This window comes from Carassius gibelio, chromosome B14 (assembly GCF_023724105.1).
Source record: "Carassius gibelio isolate Cgi1373 ecotype wild population from Czech Republic chromosome B14, carGib1.2-hapl.c, whole genome shotgun sequence".
Classification (NCBI taxonomy): Eukaryota; Metazoa; Chordata; class Actinopteri; order Cypriniformes; family Cyprinidae; genus Carassius; species Carassius gibelio.
The window spans coordinates 27,650,365-27,677,584 of NC_068409.1; the positions used below are offsets into that span (position 1 = coordinate 27,650,365).

The 27,220-nt window shown below is 35.1% G+C and overlaps 1 protein-coding gene across 1 annotated transcript in view; it reads left to right on the forward strand.

Annotated features, from left to right (window-relative positions):
- lingo2 (leucine rich repeat and Ig domain containing 2) overlaps positions 1 to 27,220 on the forward strand; it is a 326,054-nt gene that overhangs the window by 37,685 nt on the left and 261,149 nt on the right. The window lies entirely within an intron of this gene.

A 27,220-nucleotide genomic window follows, 5' to 3' on the forward strand; every position in this document is an offset into this window, starting at 1 on the left:
CAGAAAGTTAGAAAAATGTAGAAAGTTTGAAAAGCTTAAAAAGTTTTAAAAATGTAAAAGTTTGAAAAGTTAAGAAGTTTAAAAAAGAAAGTGATTAACATATTACTAGCATTATAAGCAAGTGACTACCATGTCGTTAGCATGATTAGCAAAGTTGTTAACATGTTTCTAGCATGTTGAGAGCATGATTTTAGCATGATTAGCATTTTGCTAGCATGTTTCTAGCATGTGACTAGCATGTTTCCAGCATGATTAGCATGTTGCTAGCATGTCGCTAACATTTTGCTAGCATGATTAGCATGTTGCTAGCATGTTTGTAGCATGATTAGCATGTTGCTAACATGTTTCTAGCATGATTAGCATGTGGCTAGCATGTTGTTAGCATGTTTCGAGCATGATTAGCATGTTGCTAGTATGTCGCTAACATTTTGCTAGCATGATTAGCATGTTGCTAGCATGTTTGTAGCATGATTAGCATGTTGTTAACATTTTAGTAGCATGATTAGCATGTGGCTAGCATGTCTCTAGCATGATTTTCATGTTGCTAGCATTTTATTTACATGATTAGCAAGTGACTAGCATGTCGTTACCATGTTTGTAGCATGATTAGCATTTTGCTAGCATTTTGCTAGCATGATTAGCATGTTGCTAGCATTCCACTAGCATGTTTGTAGAATGATTAGCATGTTGTTAACATTTCGCTAGCATTTTGTTAGCATGATTAGCATGTTGCTAATATGTTTGTAGCATGATTAGCATGTTGCTAGCATGTCGCTAGCATGTTTGTAGCCTTATTAGCATTTTGCTAACATGTTTCTAGTATGATTAGCATGTTGCTAGCATGTTGCTAGCATTTTTGTAGCATGATTAGCATGTTGTTAACATGTAACTAACATTTTGCTAGCATGATTAGCATGTTGCTAGCATGTTTCTAGCATGATTAGCATGTTGCTAGCATGTTTCTAGCATGATTAGCATGTGGCTAGCATGTCTCTAGCATGTTGTTAGCATGTTTCTAGCATGATTAGCATGTTGCTAGCATGTCGCTATCATTTTGCTAGCATGATTAGCATGTTGCTAGCATGTTTGTAGCATGATTAGCATGTTTTGCTAACATGTTTCTAGCATGATTAGCATGTGGCTAGCATGTCTCTAGCATGTTGTTAGCATGTTTCTAACATTATTAGCATGTTGCTAGCATGTCGCTAACATTTTGCTAGCATGATTAGCATGTTGCTAACATGTCTGTAGCATGATTAGCATGTTTCTAACATGTTTCTAGCATGATTAGCATGTGGCTAGCATGTCTCTAGCATGTTGTTAGCATGTTTCAAGCATGATTAGCATGTTGGTAGCATGTCGCTAACATTTTGCTAGCATGATTAGCATGTTGCTAGCATGTTTGTATCATGATTAGCATGTTGCTAACATGTTTCTAGCATGATTAGCATGTGGCTAGCATGTCTCTAGCATGTTGTTAGCATATTTCTAGCATGATTAGCATTGTTGCTAGCATGTCGCTAACATTTTGCTAGCATGATTAGCATGTTGCTAGCATGTTTGTAGCATGATTAGCATGTTGTTAACATTTTAGTAGCATGATGAGCATGTGGCTAGCATGTCTCTAGCATGATTTTCATGTTGCTAGCATTTTATTAACATGATTAGCAAGTGACTAGCATGTCGTTAGCATGTTTGTAGCATGATTAGCATGTTGCTAGTATGTCTCTAGCATGTTTTTAGAATGATTAGTATACAACTAGCATGTTGCTAGCATGATTAAAATGTGACTAGCATGTGGCTAGCATGGCTAGCAAGTGACTAACATGTTTCTATGCTAATCCAGGTAAAACCAGTTGATTCAGTTAGAAACCAGCTAAGACCAGCGTGACAGTGGCCAAAACTACTTTAAAACCGTTAAAAGCATGTTTTTGACATGATTATCAAGTTACTAACATGTTGTTAACATGTTTCTATGATAATCGAGCTAAAACCAGTTGATTCAGTTAGAAACCAGCTAAGACCAGCTTGACAGTGGCCAAAACCACTTTAAACCATGTTAGAAGTATGTTTCTAGTCTGATTAGCAAGTTACTAGCATGTTATTAACATGTTTCTATGATAATCTAGTTAAAACCAGTTGATTCAGTAAAGAAAACCACCTAAAACCAGCTAAGACCAGCTAAAGCCAGCTTGACAGTGGCCAAAACCACTTTAAACCATGTTAGAAGTATGTTTCTAGTCTGATTATCAAGTTACTAACATGTTGTTAACATGTTTCTATGATAATCTAGCTAAAACCAGTTGATTCAGTAAAGAAAACCACCTAAAACCAGCTAAGACCAGCTAAAGCCAGCTTGACAGTGGCCAAAACCACTTTAAACCATGTTAGAAGTATGTTTCTAGTCTGATTAGCAAATTACTAACATGGTATTAACATGTTTCTATGATAATCTAGCTAAAACCAGTTGATTCAGTAAAGAAAACCACCTAAAACCAGCTAAGACCAGCTAAGGCCAGCGTGACAGTGGCCAAAACCACTTTAAAACTTGTTAGAAGTATGTTTCTAGTCTGATTAGCAAGTAACTAGGATGTTGTTTTCATTTTTCTATACTAAACCACCTAAAACCAGCTAAGACCAGCTAAGACCAGCTAAGGCCAGCGTGACAGTGGCCGAAACCACTTTAAAACCATGTTTTAGGCATGTTTCTAGTCTGATTAGTGAGTAACTAGCATGTTGTTAGCATGTTTCTATGCGAATCTGGCAAAAACCAGCTAAAAACAGTGGATTCAGTAAAAACCAGCTAAAACCTAGCTAAGACCAGCGTGAGAGTGGTCAAAACCACTTAAAAACCAGTTTGGGAGACTAGCCAAAACAACTGATCAGCTTAGGCTGGTTTTAGCTGTATTCTCAGTAGAGAGTTTTTAAGGTTTGCCCTGGTAGTAGACAGCTTAAATATATTATAAGCCTTATTTTTCAAAAGTTTGTACCCCCGCAATGAAAGTCTATGGGATTTAAGGTGGTTTTGGTAGTCTGGTTTACGAAAACCATAAGCCGAATCAGTTAGAAAAGATATAGCAACCCGAGTCAGACCAGTCTGAAGGTCTGACCCGAGTTTGGTGGTTCTAGCTTGAAAGCTCTAGGAGGAGATAGTGTGTAAAATTTGGCTCAGAAGAATAATAATAATAACTAGAATTAAAAGTTAGTGAACTAACTTTGATGTTGGCTTGGCCATCTTGGCCATGGGGCAAAAGAGCCACAGTACTTGTGTGCCCAACATTCTTGAGTTGCCCTGCTGCAAAAAAATAAAAATAATAATACCATAAAAAAATACACCTGCAACAGTCTTTTTCCATGGTCCCTTGCTGTTTTCTTTTTTTAATAAAAAGCCTAGGCTATGATAACAGCTACGACAGGGTTATCTAGCAGAATGCGAAATAAGTCATGCAAAAACCATAATCTCCTAAATACCATTCAATGTAATCTTATTTTAATAGTACTGACAACATACTTTAAGTTATCACACATTACTGAAAAATTAAAGAAGGGACACTATATATAGTATACTTTGGCGAGTCAAGAGCTAAACAAAAAGTCCTGTTTCATTACAAAATACTGTAACTTTTATAAACTTTATACTATCACCACAAAATTTTAATTAATATTTATTATAAAATAAATATTTCATAAAACTGAAACTTAAATATATTATTTCTATAGGCTATACAAAACAGAAAAGAAAAAATACTAAATAATATAGCTGAATAAGCTGATCTATAGCATGTTAAATGGTGGTTGCCTGTCTATGAATGGTACACCCCTCTAAGCACACAGAAGTGGTTTGACCCAAGTCCTCAGCAGCCAATGAAATTGACCTCTTCAAACTGATTTTTAACGTGTACTTCACGTGTATTTCACGTGTATTTCAACATGAAATACATGTTAAATACCCGCTGATTTTTCACGTGTAAACAACATGTATTTAAGGTGTTAAACAATATTGGATATAATATCGGAGTAATATAGTATTTTAAGAAGCTATTAAAAAATATATAAATGACTTTACCATGTTGTGCAGTGCCGATAAATAAATAATATTAAATACGTGTTGTCTACGCATGAAATACACGTATTTAACGTGTTGTTGACGCGTTAAAATTCACGTGTATTTGACCCTCTTGGCCTTCCATACACATTAAACGTGAAAAAAGGACATCGCGTTGTTTTGATATGGATTACTTTATCACAGAATATTTGTTCGGGAGCACTTGTTTGGTTTAAAAGTAGACATGTCAAGTTTTCTATAGATATATCTCTCATGTCTCTTCGTTGAGTATTCATGGAGTTACAGTTCATTTTAATGTCGTGTTTGTAAATGAAGATCAGCGCAGACCAAGGCTGCAGACAGCACACCTTGTTTGTTATCTTTATTTTATAAGTGCCCAAAGTTTTGTTGTTATTATGTTTGTATCCAAAAAAAGTAGACCCTTTACAGAGACACGTTAAAATTCACGTCTATTTGACCCTCTTGGCCTTCCATACACATTAGACGTGAAAAATGGACATCGCGTTGTTTTGATATGGATTACTTTATCACAGAATATTTGTTCGGCAGCACTTGTTTTGTTTAAAAGTAGACATGTCAAGCTTTCTATAGATATATCTCTCATGTCTCTTCGTTGAATATTCATGGAGTTACAGTTCATTTTAATGACGTGTTTGTAAATGAAGATCAGCGCAGACCAAGGCTGCACCTTGTTTGTTATATTTATTTTATAAGTGCACAAAGTTTTGTTGTTATTATGTTTGTATCCAAAAAAAAAGTAGACCCTTAACAGATTCGATTGATGTATTGCTCGATTAAAACTGAAAGTTTAATTTAAGTAAATTTCGGGGTTATCAGGAGAAAATGACTCAAAACGCGTATATGCGTTAATAGACTCCAGAGTTAAAAGGCTGACGTGACTTTTTTTCCTTCCAGTATTCATAAGCTGTATCACGCTGTCAAATTATATTTCATTTTGCACACATAAACAGTTCAAAATCACCTGAATTCTGCTCTTGTTGTGTTCTAATGGGTGGATTCGTAAAATTCGCTGTGATATTATTTTTGGAAGCGCTCATTTCTCTCTCGTCTTTCTCTCTGTTCTTTGGCCAGAGACATAATTTACGTTATAAAACGTATTCTTAAAATACACATTTCTGTTTTAATAAATGGTCATATTAAATCATAGCATAACACATAAGTAGGTAGGCTACAAAAATAATCAGTGATGCATGCGACCCTTTTGGTCTCAGTGTAGCTCCCTGCTTTACCATGTTATGCAACGCTGAGCAATCGCTGCGATGTTCAGCCTGACAGATAAATCTCACAAGCACATATAAACACTCATTTTCATGTGTATAATATATTCTTCTAATTGTTTTGTGCCGTTTCGCTGCAGTGTTTTAATGTGAAAGGCTGTAATTTCTCTGTGGACTTCAAGTGTTCAGAGAAATACATCGCTAGCTCGCGGGCAGTTGGCTGCCGCGAATATATCATGTTATTACTTTAAACAGTTCAGAAACATCTGAATTTAGCTCTTGGTGTGTTCTAACGTGTGGATTGCGTGCAATCGCCGTTTTAAAAGGTCTTAAATAAGAATAAATTCGCTCGTTGTGAGCTCTAAGAGACAATGCCTCCAGCAGCTGACCAGCCGTGATTCTTCTCTCGTCTGACTGGTCTCTGCCCAGAAATAAATTATTAATGAGCCCTGACCCCTGTAATCAGATATGTTGGTTTAGCTTGTCAGTTTGAGGGAAATTGTATTATTTACTTGTATTTTTAACCAATGTAAAAGTGAAAGTAAACAAAACTCCGGGTATTGCAACCAGTAGGGGCGCGATTTTTCTCAGACAATGGAAGTCTATGGGTAATGAGTTTTTACATTTAAAAATTAATAAAAAAAAAACTTTAAGTCTGATCATTCTGAAAAGATATAGCAACCTGCACCGCTCTATCCCGCAGGTGTCTGCCGAGTTTGGGGCTTGTGGCTTTAAAGCCCTAGGAGGAGTAGCGTTTAGAATTTCTGTGTCAGAAAAATAATAATAAGAAAAAGAAGAAGTTTAAATAGCATAACAGTATGTTGGCTTGTTGCCAAGCCAACATAATAATAATAATAAGATTAAATAGTAGATCAGTAAGTTGGCTTTTTCAAGCCAACTTAATGATGTGCATTGAACTAGAAATAGTTTTTTCTCTTAAATTCATGACTGACATCTTTTTTTATTTACATAAACCAATATGTTTTGTATTGTCAGACATAGACATTCATCTGTAGTTCATGACCTTCCCTGTTGCATTTCAAGAGCATTTTACCAATATTTTACCAGCATTTTGAATGTTATCATCTGCATTATGGCATTTTTTGTTAAAATTTGTTAGATGAGTAGACGGTTCTTTTTTTTATCCTCTTTCTTTTTGCAGCCTGAATTTCTGTCAGACAACTTTGAATCAACTGAACAATGGATCTTGTTCTTTCCAGTGTAGTGGACACGTAGATGTATACAGTTTTTCAGTGCAGAATATAGATATTGATATGCTTTGAAACACTTGACTGAGCAAAATAGTGATATCATCACCTAACTTGCAAAAACATATAATATTTATAGTTAACAGTTTGTTTACATGCTGAACTGAGAACTTGCCATACATTATGTATAACATCACGATACATATTTCCCCTGTATAACAAACATATGTTTTTTGATTTATAAAGTGAGCATGATACAGTTCCATTGATTCCTTCCACGTACAGCTGCCAAATCCACCACAGTTCAGTGGAGTGTGAAGCCATGTCCTTTTGCAGTTTATCCAAACAGCCAGAAAACTTTCATATAATTTCTTCACAGACACATTAACATATTAAAGGAAGCGATTTGGAGCACCACAGGTGTATAATGCTTTGAGATGTGTTTTATCAACCCCCATTCTGCAGATCAACAATACAGTCATGCATGGAACAAGGGGAAGGGCAAATCTGGCAATTTTCTGAAACAGTCACAATAGAATTGTAATATCACAATTATAAGAATTTGGCCGTGAGCACTTTATGTCACACAGAGAAATAGATGGCTCTGCTCTGCTTTGTTTTTTTGTTTAGTTTTTCTTTTTCAGAAAATTACACATTGTAGGTGTAAATTAGTCCTTAATTGTTTGTTTGATATCTATTTGTTCTCAGCCCTTCTTTTTTGTATTTGTTCTCAGTGTAGTAATTATAAATCTCAATTTGATGATTATCATTTATTTGAGCAAAGTGATTTGCGATTTATTTTCAGGCGTTACAGATGATACAGATTCTAAACATGATCTTTTATATCACAGACTAGCTCATAACAGTCAATCTACACTTGCAAATGAGCAATGCCCAACATCTCAAACTTCACGGAGAGTGTATCGATATCTCTGAAAGCAGGCAAATAGTAATAATAATAATAACATCCACTTGGTCACATAGTTCCAATGCAGTCTCTTGATGATGCTTTTGGTAAAAAAAAAAAAATATATATATATATATATATATGTTCACATGGAAGTTAAATATACTTAGGATGAAAGCTTAGAAGCAAAGATAGATTTTGTAAATTGTTTGAAAAAGGATGCTTTTCCATTCATACCAAACTCATTTTAAACTTAAGCTATCATCTTAACTTATCCAAAGTAAAGTGAACTGAATAAACAAGTACGACATACATGATTAATTATGCATGCAAACAAACCCTCCTCTAGCTGTCGTATGTCAAACCGTTTAATTGATTAATGTGCTTTTAATTATAATAAGTTGTCAGTTTTAATCTATGTAAATCAAATATTTCTTGGGCTTAAAAAACAAAACAAAAAAACAAGGAAAAGATTGCTGATGGCTGGGTGAAAAATGCTAAGACGTACACAAAAATTCTTCTTATGACTTTTATATTTTCATGCATATATTCCCCGCAGCTTAAATGAGATTGATACTCTTGTTTTCATGTGTGTCCACAGAAACAGGTACTTGAGATTGTTCCTGCATTGCAAGGAAACATAACAGAACCCGGGTTCAATCAGAAAGAAAGCCCATGATATGCGTCGAGCACCTGTTGATGCAAAATGCAATCTTAGGATACAAATTTCCTCAGGCACTTCCAACTGCAAGAGAGGGACTCATGGAAATTGAAGTATTGCATTTATTCCTGCTCATATGACAAAAATAAACACCTAATGTATGTAAATATACCATGCTACGTGTACTGCATTAGGCTAACCACAACTTGTCATTTGCACTTATATATTGCTGCTCCTTTGATAGATTTGACCGCTTTTATTGTCCTCATTTGTAAGTTGCATTGGATAAAAGCATCTGCTAAATGACTAGTCTTTTGCCTCACATAAAAAAATACAAATAATTTGCTTCAATTCACATGAGCGCAATAGGCTAAGCGCAAGTTTTAGGGCACATAACTAATTTGACGCATCATTTTAAATTTGGTCCAGGGGTTTTGTTAGATTGTGTCCACAGCGTGATCCTGCCCTCATCAAAGAATCCCCTCTGAGGCTAATATACATTTTTTATAACATTGTCTGTCTTCTGCATGACTCAACAGAGAGTCCTTTGAATGATAAAGTTATAACCTTTGTGGACTGAAAAAAAAGTAAGCTGTTATATTATTATTCACCCTAAACTTATTCTAACCTAAACACAAAAGGATATATATATATATATATATATATATATATATATATGTGTGTGTGTGTGTGTGTGTGTGTGTGTGTGTGTGTGCGTGTGTGTGTGTGTGTGTTGTTTTGTTTTATCCGGTTACAATGAATGGACACTGGAGCTTTCAAGCTTCAAAAAGGGCAGATGTCAGAATGTCCAGTGCATAATGAACAGTAGTTTCTCACACTATGGCTTCAGAAGACTTGAAATATAGCGTATCAGTCACAATTGTGCTGTGTTTAGTGTGCTATAGTGTCCTCTTCGAACACTTTTGAGCCAAACATAGAAAATGCTTCAAAAATTAACCATTTGTACTTCATAGAAGATAAAGTCATACAGGTATGAAATTACAAAATTAAGAAAATTATTCCAATAAAGTCAAGAAAAGGTAAATGAAAGAAGAAGACAAAAGGAGAAAGGGATCGAGGGTCTGACTTTCACATTCAACTTACTTTCTTTTCTTCTTCACAAGCACCCAAAGACTGAAGAGTTGTGCAGTAACATGTGAGACTTTATGATGTTTTGCTCATTTATCATTATTGCTGGGAATAAACCAGCGGGGGGTGATGGAGAAGATGAGTTTAAGTGAGTTGAGGGGTGTTTTCAAGGTCTCATTCAGTCCTGCTCCGGAAAGTAGGGTATATGTTACTCTCGGTCACAATTAAATTGCAGCTGTCAGCAGCTGTGTGATAAAACAAGTGTTCATAGCCCTCTTTACTGTGACCTTGGAAAAGGAGAGGATAAAACCGAGGAGGAGGAGGGAGAGAGAGAAGAATGTTTAGTTTTAATGCATAACATTTTCGGTTATATAGAACAATACTGTATATATACACAACTAAGCATGTATGACAATAATCTAGTCAGGGTTTTCCACCATTTTCCAGCGTTTTCCAAATGCGAGTCTGCTTTTGACTCAATCATAATTGAAACTACATGCTACAGTACATTTTTAGTTGACAAACGAAACAGAAAATCCCAAGGTCGTGGAAGAAATAGAGAGAAATGATGCCAGTGACACACAGGTTTCATTTCACGAGCACACAAATATACACAGAGACAACTCACAATGTACAAATGTCAACAGCTGTGAAATAGAACACGCTGAAGCAAATACAAGGACAAGGCCCATGTGTCGACACACATTGGCTCATTAGTACAATATCACCTTCCTTTTTCAACCCAGGTGTAGAACGCTAATAAATCGGGCGGGCCAGTAAAAGGGTATGTCATACACATTACAAGTCCATAAGGTGTCAGGAGACAGAACAGATCCATCAGTCAGAAAATACAACCTATTAAGCAACAGTACTGCCACAGCGAACAATAGGCCAATCGAAATCAAGCCATTCTGTTGTGCCGATGGCTCTGGAGTGAATGGTAAAGACTGGTCACGATGGTCCGGTAACTGACCAGCTGCCTAACAGTTGAACGTTTATTCATTTATTTGTTTGTTTACTCATTTATTCTTACCGTTACCATTCAAAAGTTTGGCTTCAGTAAGACCTTTGACGTTTTCTATAATAAGAATATTCTTATGCTCAACAAGGCTGAATTTGTTTGGGCAGTAATATTGTAAAATATTTTTGCAATTAAAAAAACAAAAAAAAAATGTTTTCTATGTTAATGCAGTTTAAAATGCAATTTATTCATCTGATGGCAAAACATTTCTGCAGCCATTACTCCAGTCTTCAGGTTCACATGATCCTTCAGAAATCATTCTAATATACTGTATGTAAGATAACGCTTTATAATAACTTCCATTAATAAATCATTAACAAACATTTTATAATGCTGTATAGATCATTAGTTAATATATGTTTAAAGAGTTAGAAATGTGAGATAATCTGCTTGTTAATATTTGATAAATTTATTATACATTAGATAATGTTAAAACAAATCATTATTTCATGCAAGTTAAAATGTTTACAAATGTCATTAAACTTAAGGTTCCATATGATCAAGCAAATATAAAAAATCTGCAGATTTTAACAGATATTATAAAATGATTAAAAGCTTGTGATGTGGGTAAGTTTAGAGACCGTTTTGTTGTTTTCGGTTTAAGGGTTAGGGTTATTTTGTTTCGATAAAATGTATTTTATTTTATTTTAAAAATTATTTATTTTTTCCTGTTTATTTATGATTCAAGGAATATCCTGTTTAATGTTTAGTAAAAATAATATAAACATTAGCAAATGATGAATAGTTTCCACTTTGGAGCTGACTGGTTCCAATCCAGATGGGGTTCTGCAAAAACATGAACATATAATTAACAGATTATTTGTTAAGATGTGTAAATGAACACATGAACACACAAAAAAGACCAACAAATGAAGATCATGTGAACTGAAAGATTTGGTTAATTTCTCAACATTTTCTGACTTTTTCCCCTCCAAAACTGTGAGTTTATATCTTGCAGTTCTGTGTTTAAATTTTAAATATGATATGTCAGTAAACATTTGTTGTTATCAATGTTGAAAATTGTGTTGCTTAATATGTTTGTTTATTACTATGTGTATGTATTTTTTTATAGAAAGTTCAAAATAAAAGCATTTATTTGAAATTGAATTTTTCTGTAACATTGTACATATCTTTACAGTCACTTGCTAAATAAAAGTATTTTGCCAGATCCCAAAAAGGTAGTTAGTTACGTATATGGTTTGTTAATTTATTCATAAGTTTTGCCTAATAAAAAAAAAAAAAAAAAAAGACATGGACTAAACGGCTCCTCGGCCATCTTTGATTCAATACAAGGACATGTTGGATCGCTGCCATAGTTGGTTGCTTACTGGACACCACCATGCTTACCTATTTATAGATCTTAGTCATTTAGTGCCAAATTGTGTGCCAGATTTTAATTATCAAAAGTGATTGCCAATTTAAACGCTTTGACATTGCGAACTAGCCTAGGCTAATTATTAGCATATTAGTTCTGATATCACATAAAGTCAACTTCATAAATAGCTCTTTATCCATTGTGAACATATTTTATTATAAGTCTTAAAATGTCCATAACATAAAATCATTGTTGAGCCACATTGTCAACATACCATAGATTGACTTGTACTGCGCTGCGCTGATTTCTAAAGACTGCTCATGGCGGCGACTAGCGTCTTGAGCTCAAACAACGCTAAGAGAGAGCTTACGAATGGTCCAGACCAACCTTACGAAAGTGTGACTTACAGAAGATATACTTAGCGTACAAACATGTCGGGAATCATGCCATAAGGTTAAAGGTCCTATGACATGAAAATTTCACTTTCTGAGGTTTTTAACATTAATATGAGTTCCCCTAGCCTGTATATGCTCCCCAAGTTTCTAGAAATTTGAATCGGTGTAAATTGAGATTTTTCTATCTTTCTCTGCCTTTGAGAAAATGGAAGCTCAACCAGGCTGATCTTGAATCTCCTCGTTGTGACGTTTTTAACAAGAATTGTTACCTCCCCTTTCTCTGCTTTGCCCGCCCAGATATTTACATATAATTCAGTCACAATGTCAGCACAGGCATTTCAAACAGACTTTTATGATATGGATTCGACAGCACCGGCACAAACAGTGAGTAACAGTGTTCATTAATGCCTGATCTGTGATCAGTGATTTCTGATGGGTAGCTAATGATTCAAGTTCACACAGACTTTCTTTCTAAATCGTTTAATACTGTTTATGCATCAGTGAATCAAGCCAGTGACTAAACGATCAACTTCACGTTGTTTCTCTTAGTAGCATGAAACAAATCTGTTATTTAAAATGTGATTTAACTACAGAGAGCGATCAAAGAACGCTCGCTTTTTTCCGGAGCAGTTACACATCGCGAGTATATCTGCACACTTGCCCAAACTGCCGTTACAATGAATGACGCTGTTATGCTGCACAACAGAGCTCTTACTGTATTCATGTGTTTGCTGTTAGCTGTGGTGAAAGCATTTTGTGAGATAACGTGTTGCAATAATGACGAGATCACTGCATCCACGCAATAAACAGACTCTGTCTACTCAATGCTCATCACTGCAGCCTTTCATGTGATGGGGAAAAGATCGAAAAAAAATTATTATATAATCAACACTTCAACGATTTGTTAATCTCGACAGCTGCAATAGTAAAATATATATACACATATATTTGAGAGGGGTTTCACATGTAATATGCATTTCGAATGCAAAGATGTCAGCCAATCACAACAGTTGTGGTTTACTCGGAGTCTCACTGCAGACACGCCCCTTCAATCAGAGCATTCAAGCCAGAGGGCTAATGTCAGGATATAAAAATGCTTTTTATTTCTAAATTTTAAATGTAAAAATCATACTAACAATATAAATACACCTAAGGAAACATTAAAAAGCATTTAAAGAAAAGGAAATAATCCATGTCATGGGACCTTTAAGAGAGACGTTACGGAACAGGTTAAGAACTACTTAGCGATAAGAACATTTTGGGGAACCGGGCCCAGATTTATGTCATGATAAATGTCAATGTCAGTGGGTGCAATTCATTCCAGGTGTACCCCCTGCGCATCTGTTTGCTAAATGTAAACTTTCACAGGTGGCCTTACCTACTCTTCACTGTTGAAATTTACATATTTGAATGCCAAGGCCTTTGGGAAAAATTCTACTTGAATGACAGCATTAGATTTTCACAATAATAACTCTTCTTTTCAACTTTCCAACAATCACTTACGGAACAGTTTCCTTTTTTCCAGGAAATGAACCTCCATTCATTCAGAGAACTGACATAACAGATTAACATATTAATCTGACTGAAAGTACCACCTGGATCCAGAAATATCTGCAGAGAGTGAGCGCCGGTACCGACGTGTCTTTTTGCAGGGAAGGCTCCCGAGAGCGGCATCTCGCAGAGTTTGATTCAAAAAGCCCAGTGGCTCTGAAAAACTCAATTTTCCTAATCACTGGTGCAGTTTCAGCCTGACTGGGTGCAATTGCCCTCACATCACAAAGACCCATTCAGCTCATTCTACAAAGGCAGCCAACACACAGGCAGATTCTCAGCACCGAGAAGCCACCAGAAACAGTCGCATCTGATTCATATTTATCAGAATTGCATGTTCAGTTTTTGATCAAAAAAGTAAACTTTGAGTTTCATGACATCCGAGACTTAAATTAGACACTATAGCCTGAGCTAAACCTTGGCTTCTGTGCTCCTGCTGTTCTTTCTTTGACACTTGTCCGTTTGTTCGGTTCCCCCCTAATTTAAACTGAAAACAACATAAAAGACGTGTGTCTATAAAGCACTGTGCACAGCACTGCCTATCAATTTCATTTACAGAGGCTCGTAAAAGGCAATGAAGAATGACCACATTTACTGCATGCAGCTTTTTAAAGTCAAAAGCATTTCTGGGGGGAAAGAAAACAAAAATTAGCTTTGACAAAATTGTTTTTGTCAAAAAGGCTGAAAATTACAGTTTTCTTTTTATTGCCTTAAATTGTTTGTTGTCTATTTGTCTATGTGTATTACATTCACATGAGAAAATAACTGTCCTTGTTGTTTGGTTAAAACATTTTAGTGAGAATTGAATTGATAATCAATATATAATAGGTACATGTTGATTTTGTGCTTGTATAAGCACATTCATAATATGTTGACTGACAGCTGCATTGCTGTGATTGTGGCACACCCCTGTCTGCCTGAATTATTTCTGAAATGTCAGCTATGCCCTCAGGTTTACATTCAGAGTGTGCGAATGAGCCACACTTAAAGCATGGTCAGTGGAGCGCGCTGGTCTGACAAGATGGAGAACAACTAGAGGATGACCATTTGCTGTGAGACCATGTCATGGTTATTCCCTCCAACAGTCAAACTGACATCTGCACATGATGTACCAGACACATGGGTTATACAATTGTTTTTGGATTGCTGAATCTCAATCTTAAATCTTTTCAGATGTTACTTTCTGGACTTTCTTTCTTCCTATCTCTTGTTGTAGCCATACTTTGTGAGCTAAAGTTATGCTACCGTAAGCAATGTTCAGGCTTCTTCTCAGCAGTACACTTTTTCTACAGCTTGCCAATTTTAGACGACAAATGCTGTAACTTGGCTTAGAATTTTTATTTTTTTATTATATTTTTTTACTTTCAAGAAGTCATAGGAGTGAGTTTAGATTATCATGCATAAAATTAAAATGTCTGAAAGATATGCAGGTACAAGTTTTTTTGTTATAAGTATTATAATTGTTAATTATAATTAAATTATAAATATGGTAAGACTGTACTATATAGAGACCAGTTTTCACTAACTAGTTGTTTATTAGCATGCCTACTATTAACAGCTCTTCATTAGTACAAATAAGTGAGTTTGGATTATCATGCATAAAATTAAAATGTCTGAAAGATATGCAGGTACAAGTTTTTTTGTTATAAGTATTATAATTGTTAATTATAATTAAATTATAAATATGGTAAGACTGGACTATATAGAGACCAGTTTTCACTAACTAGTTGTTTATTAGCATGCCTACTATTAACAGCTCTTCATTAGTACAAATAAAACATGACCATGCATCCCCAAAACTTAACAACTACTTTACTAACTAATAATAAGCAGCAAATCAAGAGGCAAAAGTTGTAGTTAATGGTTTGTTAATGGTGAGAATTGGACCTTAAAATAAAGTATGACCTTAAAATGTTTATTGCTATTGTTGATGTTGTTGTATATAAAGATGAAAGATTCCATTTAACAGAGGTGATACATTTCTCACACTTTATTTAAAAAAAATTGCCATTAAAGGTACAGGTTGTAGGACCTGCCACTAAAGGGCGCACTATCAAAACAACAACAATCGCGTGGTTTGATGACGCTAAGAAGGCGCATGGAATGATGGGATTTGTTGTCTCTACCCAACCGCTGACGACCATCAAATCAGACAGAAACATAAATCATGGATTTAACGCAAGTTCAACGATTTGCGCAAGTAGATTACATACAAAGTCAATGCAAAGACATACAATCAGATCATGGATCAGACGCGATCCCCCGTGTTTGGCGTGTATGACCCATTATAGTAATCTTGTTGATCATTATAATAGTATACGTTTTCTGTAAAGATACAAATCAAAACAACTCACCTGTCGAGTAAAACACAAGCGAGAACAGCATCTCATTCTAGTTGAAGATAGTCATGAAGCCGCATTTGTCCACGACACTGTTGTCATGTGGTTTCTACATCAGTAAAGGCGGTAACAAAGGGTAACTAACGTCATTAGATTCATATCGATGCTACATACTACAATACGGTAGGTGGCGGTATGCACCTGATAAGCCATGGTTGCAATCTGCCATAAAACCAAGATGAAGAAGAAGAAGAACTAATGTCATTGCGACTGCACTGCCCCGTGTCACTGTTTAGAATGCAAATTTTCTCATGATTTACAAGTAGTTGAAAACATTAAATATATTGTTAGTAATCAGCTGGACAAAATATATAACACTATTGCCTAGTGGTTTTTGGAAATTTTACTGCAAATATCTTACAAATTGTACCTTTAACAAAGGATTAACTTTAACCTTTGCCTCAGTAAACTCTTAATTTGCTGCTTATAAAAAGTTAGTAAGGAAGTAGTTATTTGAGGTATTGGGTAGGATTAGCGTATGTAGACTATGGGCATGCAGAATAAGTGCTTTATAAGCACTAATAAACAGCCAATATTGGTTAGTGATAGGCATGCTAATAAGCAACTAAATGGTGATAATTGGTCCATATTGTTACCGATAAGCTTATTTAAGGAATACATTAAGAGGATATTATGGCCCTTTCTCACCTTCGGTGTAAACACTGCATAGTCTGCTACTTGATTTCAGTCTCAAATTCTGCCTTTGCCAAAACCAGTGAAGTGGCAAGGTATAACCCATAATAGTGAGATAATTTCCACTCTTCATTATAAATATCACTTTGGTGATTAGCACTGCCCTGCCTTTATGTAAATTTTATGCTCTGAGATCCGTTGCTCTTCATAACAGTGAAAGTAAAGCATTAAATTGTGATTAAAGGATCGATTGCACAAAAGAGAGTGATTTCATTCCAGCCAGAATTAGTTTACCAGAGCAGTGTTCAAAGACCCCTGTGAGACTGAAGACTTTGGACCAGGATGTTGGGTGGTTGATGGTCCACGTTCACGTTCTTTCTTTCTTTCTTTCTTTCTTTCTTTCCAATGAAAATATTTCATTTCCTACTCTTTAATTTTTCATTCTGCTGCTGTCTGTCACAGTCTCCCTCACTCTTTCACTCTGTTTTGTTTCAGTGCACTAGTGTGTAGGTGGACTCAGCAAGATGCTTTTTTTCTCTGTCCTAGTGAATGATGATCCTCTAACTTTGAACATGACCACAGTAACTGTGAGCTGTAGTCAGAGTGGGAGGTCTGCATATATCTGCCACACACCTCCAAAAGACATCCAAGCCACCACAATCTGAGCCAACACGGATGTGGTGAGATACTGACATCAGGTCACAGATTTATGCAGCACACTGCTTGGCCAACACACTCAATACTGTGGCAGGTCTAATAACAATGACACTGAGAGTCAATTGATTTTAGCCAGTTAGGAAATTGATCTGGATTCTGGCATCCCTTGTTGTTTACTCTCAACTCCATCAGGGGTCTAGAAAACTCTTCTCTGTTTCAAACCTAAAACTTAGTTTGTTACAAGAGACAGCAAGCTGCTGGTCAGTGTATTAAATAGCACTAGCATTTTGTGTACCTCAGGTATTGCGTAGATCTCAGCACAGTCATAGATTGCTGATCAGTGTTCATGAAAAGTTCAACTGAGGGCGTGATTATTTTTTGCACAGTGCAAAGTCAATCAAAATGAAGTATAATATGTTGTTATGTGAGTATATGTGTATGTATGCATGCATGTATGTAAATTCATTCATTCATTCAGGTGTTGTTGCACTGTTTATAAGATGTTCTTTTGTTTGTATATATATATATTAGGGCTGGTATTTTAACTTGTTAATTAGATTGATTAATTATGGTGAAAAATTATTTGTTGAAATTTTTAACACATTTGAAGCACTAGCCCCGCCCCAGACCTATGTGGATTATCTGCCATTTCATACAGTCGATTGATGAATAATATAAGGCAGGGCAACAACTTACTGCATGATGGATCCTAGAGAATGTCCCTAAAATTCAAGATATTGGTCAAAATGCCCGTTTGAGATTGTGTCTCATATTTACAACACATAGTTAAGAAATAAATGAGAAGTAGGCTAAGTGCAATATCACACGAGTGCAAATATAATACTCATCTCATACAACAGTTCATTAGGAGCTAATATAGTGTTATTTTAGACACACAATGTTGTCTGTTTTGCTCGATTTTGCCAACCAATATTTAAAGACAAATCAGAAATGTTCATCCCCAAGCAGCCCACAGCGGCATTTCATTTCTTAATCCACATTTTGAACGAATTTGGTGAACCATTTGGCACGTTTAACCACTGGCCATAGTCGCGTTGCCTTTTAAGTGGCGCTGCTACCACCACCTACTGGCAGTTTTAGTTTTATTATTTAGAGTATAATTTCAATAATTTCATATTTTCATAGTAATAATAATAAAATTAAGGAAATACATCATTAAAATTGTAGTTCAACCAACCAAAAATGACAATTCTTCCATCTTTTACTCACATGGTCCAAAAGAGAATATGTAATACATTTTATCAAACAAAATATGTCTTGCTGAACCTACTTTTTGTAATCTCTTTAAATTATCAATTGATAACTTTAAATTATCTTTTCAGAGAAATTTCTCCAAATTTGATATGTGATTAATTAGATTAATCACTACATCATGAAAATACTTAGATTGAATTTTATATATATATATCACACACACACACACACACACACACACACAATTATGGGTAATAGCCACAAATTCTTCACCTTCTGTTTTATGTAATTTGGAAAAGAATATTGGCCGAACTAGGAACACAGAGGTTGGAAATTTTAGGATTGGGTTTTGTAGAACATCACAAGGGCAAAGAGCATTTTCTGTAAAGGGATCTCAAATTTGGAGTATGTTGCCAAATGAGTTTAAAACATGAAATAAGGTATGTTACATGGAAGTTTAAGTGTTGGCTGAAAACTAACCAGACCTGTACACATATTTAATTTTTATTATATGCTTTGTAACTAGTTTTTATTAGGACTGGAAGAGTCTATAAAACTTGGGCATGTGGTTGTTCTGTATTCTGTTTGTAATGTATGAGGATATTGTATGAAGGATTTGTTACATTAGTTTTTATTATTATTATTATTATTATTATTATTATTTTTTTTTTTAAGAAAATCCTTTCTAGGGACAAGAGGTGTGAAATAGCATCAGCTATAATATCTACAGTATGTTCAGTGCATTTTTTTCCAGCATTTGACTGGAGTTATGTTTATTGTATTGTCCCTATTCAAATAAACCAAAAAAATAATAATAATAATAATAATAATTAAAGAGTTAATTTGAATTTAATTTTATGTTTGCTGCCAGACAGACTCAAATGCTATTCTCAAAATCTCAACCTAACCTACGTAATTAACAATAAAGTGTCGGGGTTGTACCTTATGTCGTGACTTATAAACCAGGTCAAATTATTAAACATGCTAAAATGTCCTCTGTGGAAAAGCTGTTAGTTCTGTTTGGGGTCTCGGTGAACCTAGATATGAAAACATGATTAAAAGCTAGTTCATTTTCACGTTACAATTCTCTGGTTAGTTGGCACTAGCTGCTCAATCCTGCAAAATGACTATTTGGATTAGTTTTTTTTTTTTTTTTTTGTGTTTCTGCTGGGGTTAAAATGTCCCCAAACAAACACATTATTGCTATATTGAATAATAGTTTCTTCGCATAGCAATTATTCTTTGCTCTGTGATAGAAGGTGAAAGATTCTTACAGTATTTAACAGGTGGGGTTGGTCGTAGGGACATTAACAGAATTTGAGAAAATGTTCTAAACTTTAAGCATATGTATGTATGTATGTATGTATGTGTTTGTTTGTTTGTTTGCAAGTTATTTATCATTTTGAAACTGATGAAAATACACAAAACAGTAAGTTGATCCACATATGACAGCCTCTGAACTTAATACTAATCCTTAATACACAATACTAATCTTATATACAGGCAATGCACTAAAAGTACATTCATTAGTCATCAGTTGCTCTGAAAATGAATTCAACAGGTCATGTAAATTAATTACAGCAATAAAATAAAATTTCATTATGAACAAGAACATGAACAACATCACATTAGACCACAGAAATTCCAAAATTACATTTCCCTTACATTCAACTTCCAAAAGTGCATTCATCTTTGCCATGTTACATTCATTCAGTTGACTAGTGCTATGTGCTTATTAACAAAAACATAAATGGCATTCATAAAAACACTAACACTGACAAGCTACGCAATATTACATTCATAATGTTCATATAAAATATTATATTTAGCTTACATTTAAAAAATTAAAATAAAAACTAGTTGATTTTTTTTTTTCATGCAGATTGACATTAAGGACAAAGTGCATGCAGAAGTAAATCAGGACCAAGCATGAAACCATCTGAACATAAGCACTTCTCAGTGCTTTAACACGCTCTTTTAAAATGAATCATTTGTTCAAGCAAATCTTTTTATTATTGTTTGATGACATGTTTCTCCCAGTCTCAATTTGCTGTTTTCCAGATCAGAGTGAATAATCAGTAGATTGTTTATCCAGATTAAGAGAGGCTGAATCACACAAAATAAAAGCTCTCACTGCTTCAGCTGGGCACTCTGAGATTGATGGCCTCACATTTGTTCAGCTGTGTAAAGCCAGTCCACTGTCGCCACGTAGAGTATTGTTACTGTTCAGTTTGCTTCACAATAAATCATATATACAGATTTTTGTCATGAGAAATTGAAAGAAAACAGCAAATGATTGTGCAGTCTCCTCAGAGGAGCTTTTGTTGTGACATCTGTGATGTTCCACCTGCTGAATAAATGTAGTGTCTGCTGGGCTCAGTGCAATGTGGTTTTTGGGGCTGTGTGGCCAGTGATTGAAATGGTTCAGTGCTGTAAGTGCATGATTAGTGTGTGATGAGCCGCGAGGTCTCCTCCTTCACACTAAAACAGCTTCAGGCTTCCAGATAAAAGGTGCCGTATAAAAGTAATCCATCATCAGCACACTTTATTACCTGTGAAATGGTTCATTCTGTGTTATTTTGGCGGTAACTTGCTTTTATGTTCATGCAGAATCAAGAGACAATAAAGAAAAGAAAAAAAAAATCTCAGCTTGATAATTGAGATTTTGCATATTTGCAAAATTTCACATAATTTAAATTGTTCTTGTCCAGTTTTTAGAAAAATAATTTACAGTAATGAACTGTAAACTAATATTCCCGGAATTCCCTGTGTAACACTCCACATTTGAAAGTATTTTGTTTAAATAATCATGATTCTTTTTTGTTTTTGTTATCAGTTATGCACACAAGAAATGTATAATTTTATTCAGCAATGATGCAATAAATGAAAAGTATGATTCATACGCGCACAAACTGACAGTCACCACTTATAAGCTATTACTAAATATTGTAGAAAAGTAATTTACTGTAAAGTTGCTTTGTAATGATTTGTATTGTAGAAAGTGCTATACAGATAAACTTGAATTGAATGAGTATAGATTTTTGTTAAGTAAGTTGATTATAATGTTGTCCTGTACACACACACACACACACACAGACACACACACACACACACACATATATATATATATTATTATATTATATTATATTATACATATATATATATATTAGGGCTGTCAAATGATTAAATGTTTTTATCAAATTAATCAGAATTTTCAGTGGATTAATCAGGATTAATCACTATTTGCAATTACACCTGAATCCTAACCATTTTTTTTTTCCTGAAATGCATACCAAAAGATAAATAACAGGACACGGATACATAATTTTCATGTATTTATTTATCAATATGTGGTTCTTTTTTTCTGAATTTCAAAAGTTTAACATTTACTTAGATCAAATTTACCTGAGCACTATATCAAACCATGCCATTTAACTGCAGATAGTGTAAGACTTTTAGGTGAACCAGTGGTTAAATATAGCCACATATGAAATTATGCATAGAGAAACTCGAAAGAATTAACTCAGTAACACAAACATGAGCCACCATCACATAGGAAATATATATATATATATATATATATATATATATATATATATATATATATATATATATATATATATATATATATTATATGCTTTTTGGAGGGGAAAATGCACAAAATCAGCATGAAATAATGATTTCTGGAGACACATCTTGTGACACTGAAGACTAGAATAATATGAATCATACCTGCAAGGTTGCAATACTTGGACAAGATATTTGAGAAAGCAGGCTTTGTCCAAGGTCTCTATCAAAGACACTCTTTGGGTTGCCTAGCTACCAGACAGCTGTCTGTCACCATTTGTTGCCTTACGTATTGTCTCCTGTGATCCATAGTCCCTGCTTTTCTAATAAAAAAAGCTTCTAGAAGGAAAGCAAGCAAATGAAATCATTACACAAAGAAAAAAGCTGTGCTCAAAGCAATTCACAGAGGTCAAATCTTTTAGAGAAATCAGCATGTTCTTCATATTACTGTAATATTAACCTAGCCCTGCTGTTATTTTAACATTTACAAAGGAAGTCAGGTCCTTGGAAACTATGTACCTTGAGAAACTGTCAGCTTTTGTATGTTTAATCATTCAAACTCTGCCCATGCAGGTGCAAAGGCAGATGCGTCTTTCACAAACTTAATTTATTTCCCGCCACATGATTGAAGCATTTAGAATTTTTATTAAATGTTCAAGATCACTATGTTTTCCTATGCCTTTGGATATGCCAGCTCAAGATTTCTAAATGGGCTATTCATGCATTCTAACTGAAGATATTCATAGAGTGCCTCCAAAATATTAGAAAAGAGCAGAATCAGGGGTTTCTTTCACCCTTCGCCTTTGGGGGGATGCTTCTTTCTCAGAAAAGAATGAATGAATAAATCAGTCCAGGTCTAAATGATGAATGATTTTTCCAAATCTCATCAGAGACTGGGTAGCTGGCAAGTGTAGTGAGGTCTGGCTTTTGGTAAGGTGCCTGTAATGGACTTGAGAGTGTGAGTTTACAGTTGTGCCTGTAAATATTGCTCAGTAAAGGACTAGTAGGTATCAGTGCCCAGTAGAAGCCACCATCATAAGATTTTATGAAAATTACTCTTTGGAATCATGAGCTTATGTGCTCTTGGCCATGAAAATAGCCAGGGCTGCCAGTATTTAAAGCTATAATCTTGACTCAGTGGATACTTTGTCATGTTGTGTTTCCACAGTGTGGCAATTGAATTGTTGTGGGGCCTGAAATACTGTTGTGGCAAGGCAAGAGCTGCGCTGACATTTATGGTCTCAACTCAGGGATAACAATTCTATTTGCACATTTATACAGTGAGATGGATCTGGAATACTTTCTAAACTTTCTAAATTATGTCTTTGACTGTTTTCTTTACATAATTCATTATATAAGCTGGATACATTCTGGTTAGAAATACTTCAAATTAAAACTGCTTCTCTGAGAGAGAAAAAAAATCAATTTCTCTGCAAATGTGTTTTGAGAAAGATTAGGTCTGTAACATGCAAATGTATGCATATATCTAGGAAGCTTTTTTATATTACTTTTTTGTCAAGTAGAAGTCATATTGAAGCAGAAATTTTTGTGTATATTCATATTTTTCAGTAAGTCTCTCTGCTTTCTCAAGTGACTCATTAAATCGTTCACTCAAATGATATGTTCTAAAACACTAATTTAATTGAAAGTCATGACATTTGCAGAGTATGGTTACCCATACTCAGAATTGGTGCTCTGCATTTAACCCATCCAAGTGCACACACACAGCAGTGAAAAGTGAACACACACCCAAGAGCAATAGGCAGCTATAGATCCAGTGCCCAGGAATCAACTGGGGGTTCATTGCCTTGCTCAAGGGCACTTCAGCCATGGGTATTGAGGGAGGAAACACCTACACCCACCTACAACTCCTGCCAGCACAGAGACTCGAACCGCCAACCTTCTGGTGACTAGTCCGTCTCTCTAGCCATTAGGCCACAGCTGCCACTGATTAGCAATTCCACTATTGTATGTTATTCGGACTTGTTTGGAACTATTTCATCGGTGGATTAAAAATGTCTCTAAATGTAAGATGCTCCTTGTTTATCTCTTTCGTATAAAATCAGCATGGTGCTGGTTTGAATGTCAACATGTGTGGCCTAGGACTATTTAAAAAGTGTTGATCAGCTGACTTTATTTGAAGATCTTGCTGTACTTGCTGTGAATATTTACAGAGCATTTTTAGTTTTTGAGTTTTTTAAAGAGTAGCAGAAGAGATTCTGTGAAAAGCATGTATTGATTTTATTTGGCCTCGTTCACTAACCAAAGATACACTGGGTGATGATGCATTCAATTAATTCTGCATTTAATATAAATATATGGTAAATAAAGCAAAGTTTTCTATAATTTTTTATTTTTATTATCTATTTTTTTTTCAATCATTATATTCATTTTTGTTTTACAATAAGCTTGTTATAACATAAAACTGGATTGTTGGTGAAACAAAGTAGTAGACTTATTTTGTTGTTGGAGCAATTGGGAATTCCAAAGCAAGTTATGAGTATTTTACCCTGCTAGTTTTTAATTCTGCATTTTAAGCTCAAATTTATTAAATGGATCTGTAATCCAGCAGATTGGGGTAAGAATGAATTTGTGTAGCCTATTTACTTTTTGTGAATTCTGCATATATTTTGTATGAAAGCCTTTCAGCACACACACCGAAATTAGTAAATTAGATCCAATATTTCTTTATTCCCTTTAAACTTGTTCCTAGTGCTCTATTAGGCTACATATGGTGTATGTTCAACTAAATGCAAGTTTTGACTGGCAGATGACTCTCAGTATGAAATCACAATAGTAATTTATATTATCTCAGTAAAAAAAAATGTTTTAAATAATAATTCATTTCTTGAAAGAACTGTCTACTCGATGTGCAACAGTACTGAGTCTTTGTCAGTGTATTATTTGCTAACCAAGACTTTCAATATTTTTTTTTGTAATATGCTATAGATACTCAGGAAACTCAGGAATTATAGAATTTGCTCTTATTAGTTTAGTGTCTCATAATTTTTTTTTTTTTTTTTTTTTTTTTTTTTTTTTACAAAATCGTTCATCATGATCAAACCTGCTTAAGCAGGAGATAGACCTATAGACCAGGAGAAAATCCCAGCATACATGCTACTGACCTCAATCTGGACATGAAACCAGATGTTAAAAGACTGATTTTAGCACTTTAGTCAGATCCAATTTATCCTCTTGCACACAAGAAGAAAAAACACAGGGGAGAAGGGAAGAGAAGCTCAAAGTAGCTTTGAAAAGCACATCAAAAAGGCCCTATCACAAATTCCTAAAATACAATAAAAGGCTTGATTTGCTGGGAGCTTTGAAGTATTTTTTTTTTTGTGCATGTTTTATGGAATTTTATTTCTTGTAATACAAACCATACAAAGACAACGAATGTCACAGTGCTTTTTACATGTATACTTACTGAACCTTAAACCATCTGTATTCTCAAACAAGCTGATATTTAGGCAAAACAGGTGTCAGCTGCAGAGTCAGGAATAAAAAGGCAAAAGCATTTCCATAAAATCGTTAAAAGTGACATGTTTTGATGACATACCATAGAATCAACGCCAGTATGCATCCAGTGATCCATAAAGACTTTCGGTAATGCTAATGAACGGAATGGAAATGTGTAATATTTAACACAATATATAACAAAACATATTTAACAAAAAATAAATATTAACATCTGACATTTGTTAGTTAAAAAAAGGTTATTACATTCAAATTGAGACATAGTTGTTTGCTAACTGATAATTATATCATACAAATTTAATGTATTAACTGGCCATAAATGCATTGAGAAAAAATGTATGAGGGGAGATTTGAATGACAACTCCAACAGATTGTTCTTGTGGAAGCCATTTTCTGCAGGTTTGGAGATGGAGAGCAAATCATTTCACATATTCATAATAAAGTCATGAATTCTTAATGGGCTGTAGAACAGAGGTGAAGACCCTTGCATTGCCAATAAAACTCCTGCTAGTGATCTTGGGAAAAAAAAAAAATTGTGCAGGCTGATCGTTGTGTAACATTCAAGAAAGTTAGAAAACGCAGAGCAGACGGCTCCTTATTTTTTTATTTTTTATGTTTTTTTTTGGATTTGTGTGCAGCGACGCTTCAAGTCAATCGAACGAACAAACAGGTGCGCATATTTGCATCGCTTTGATCGTTCCCTCTAGATCTCACCTTCTCACACGCAGCCCCACGATTGGTCGATTATGTACAATACCTGCATCCCAGACAGCAACATAGTGTTGGCCCAGATCCGGCCCACATCTGGCCCGCATGAAATCCATGTGGGCCAGATGTGGGCCAGACCTGGGCCGAAACTGCTTGCTGTCTGGGATGTTATTGGTCAAACTGCTCTGGATGTTTCAGGCATTATTAAAATCCTGGCTGGGACGTGTCCGGTATGAACGGCGCATACGGTCACTCTATTTAACATCCATGGAATCCTTTCACTTGATAGTGGAAAAGGATTCTTTAGATTATTCTTAGCTCCTCAAACTAAGAACTGTTAAATGAAAGCATCTTTGAGGAAAAAAAAAAAAGGTAGTTCTTTGGCACTTTTGGAAACTCTACTTTTAGTGTACCATCACTTTATGGGATTACCAATGCATAGGTTGTGATGTGGTCATGTGCTTTGCATATTTGCTGCACAAAACCTCATGCATAAGGCCGTTGCTATGGCAGCATTCAGTCTTTAGCTTAAAAATAGTTGAGGATGTTGTTCATAGTGAGGTTATACGTAATGACTCATGCTCTCCTGGCTTTCATATTCCATTCACAGTTTCACAATACAAGTCCTAAGAGTTTGACCCTTCAGCATCCCCATTGTTTTACATGAAAAAAAACACCTGCACGATATGCAAAACCAACAAGCTCAGTCCGAGCAATTGCGAATGGGTTAGGAACACTTTAGAAGTAAAGTAAAAAAGGAGTGCATCATGAGGTTGCCTAAATATGCAATCAACCATCAGGTCCAATTACTGTTATAACCGTTATGCATTAAAAGCAATTCTTGTGGTGCTGGAACTATTACAACATGTTCTGTAGGTCATTGGCTGCTTAATTGACTTGCGTCAGAAAAGGAGAAGGCACATAGCTCCCAGCAGTAAAGCTGTTTATTGTTTCCCCTGGATTTCATTGTGGATTCTGGCAGGTTCATTGCGGGATTACTCTCCGGAATGGCCTTGGGATGTAGGGGATAGGATTGGGATGAAGCACAAGGGAGAAAAGTGATTGAGCAATGGGGCTCGGGTTCTCTGTGAAATAAAGATGGAGAATGTGGCC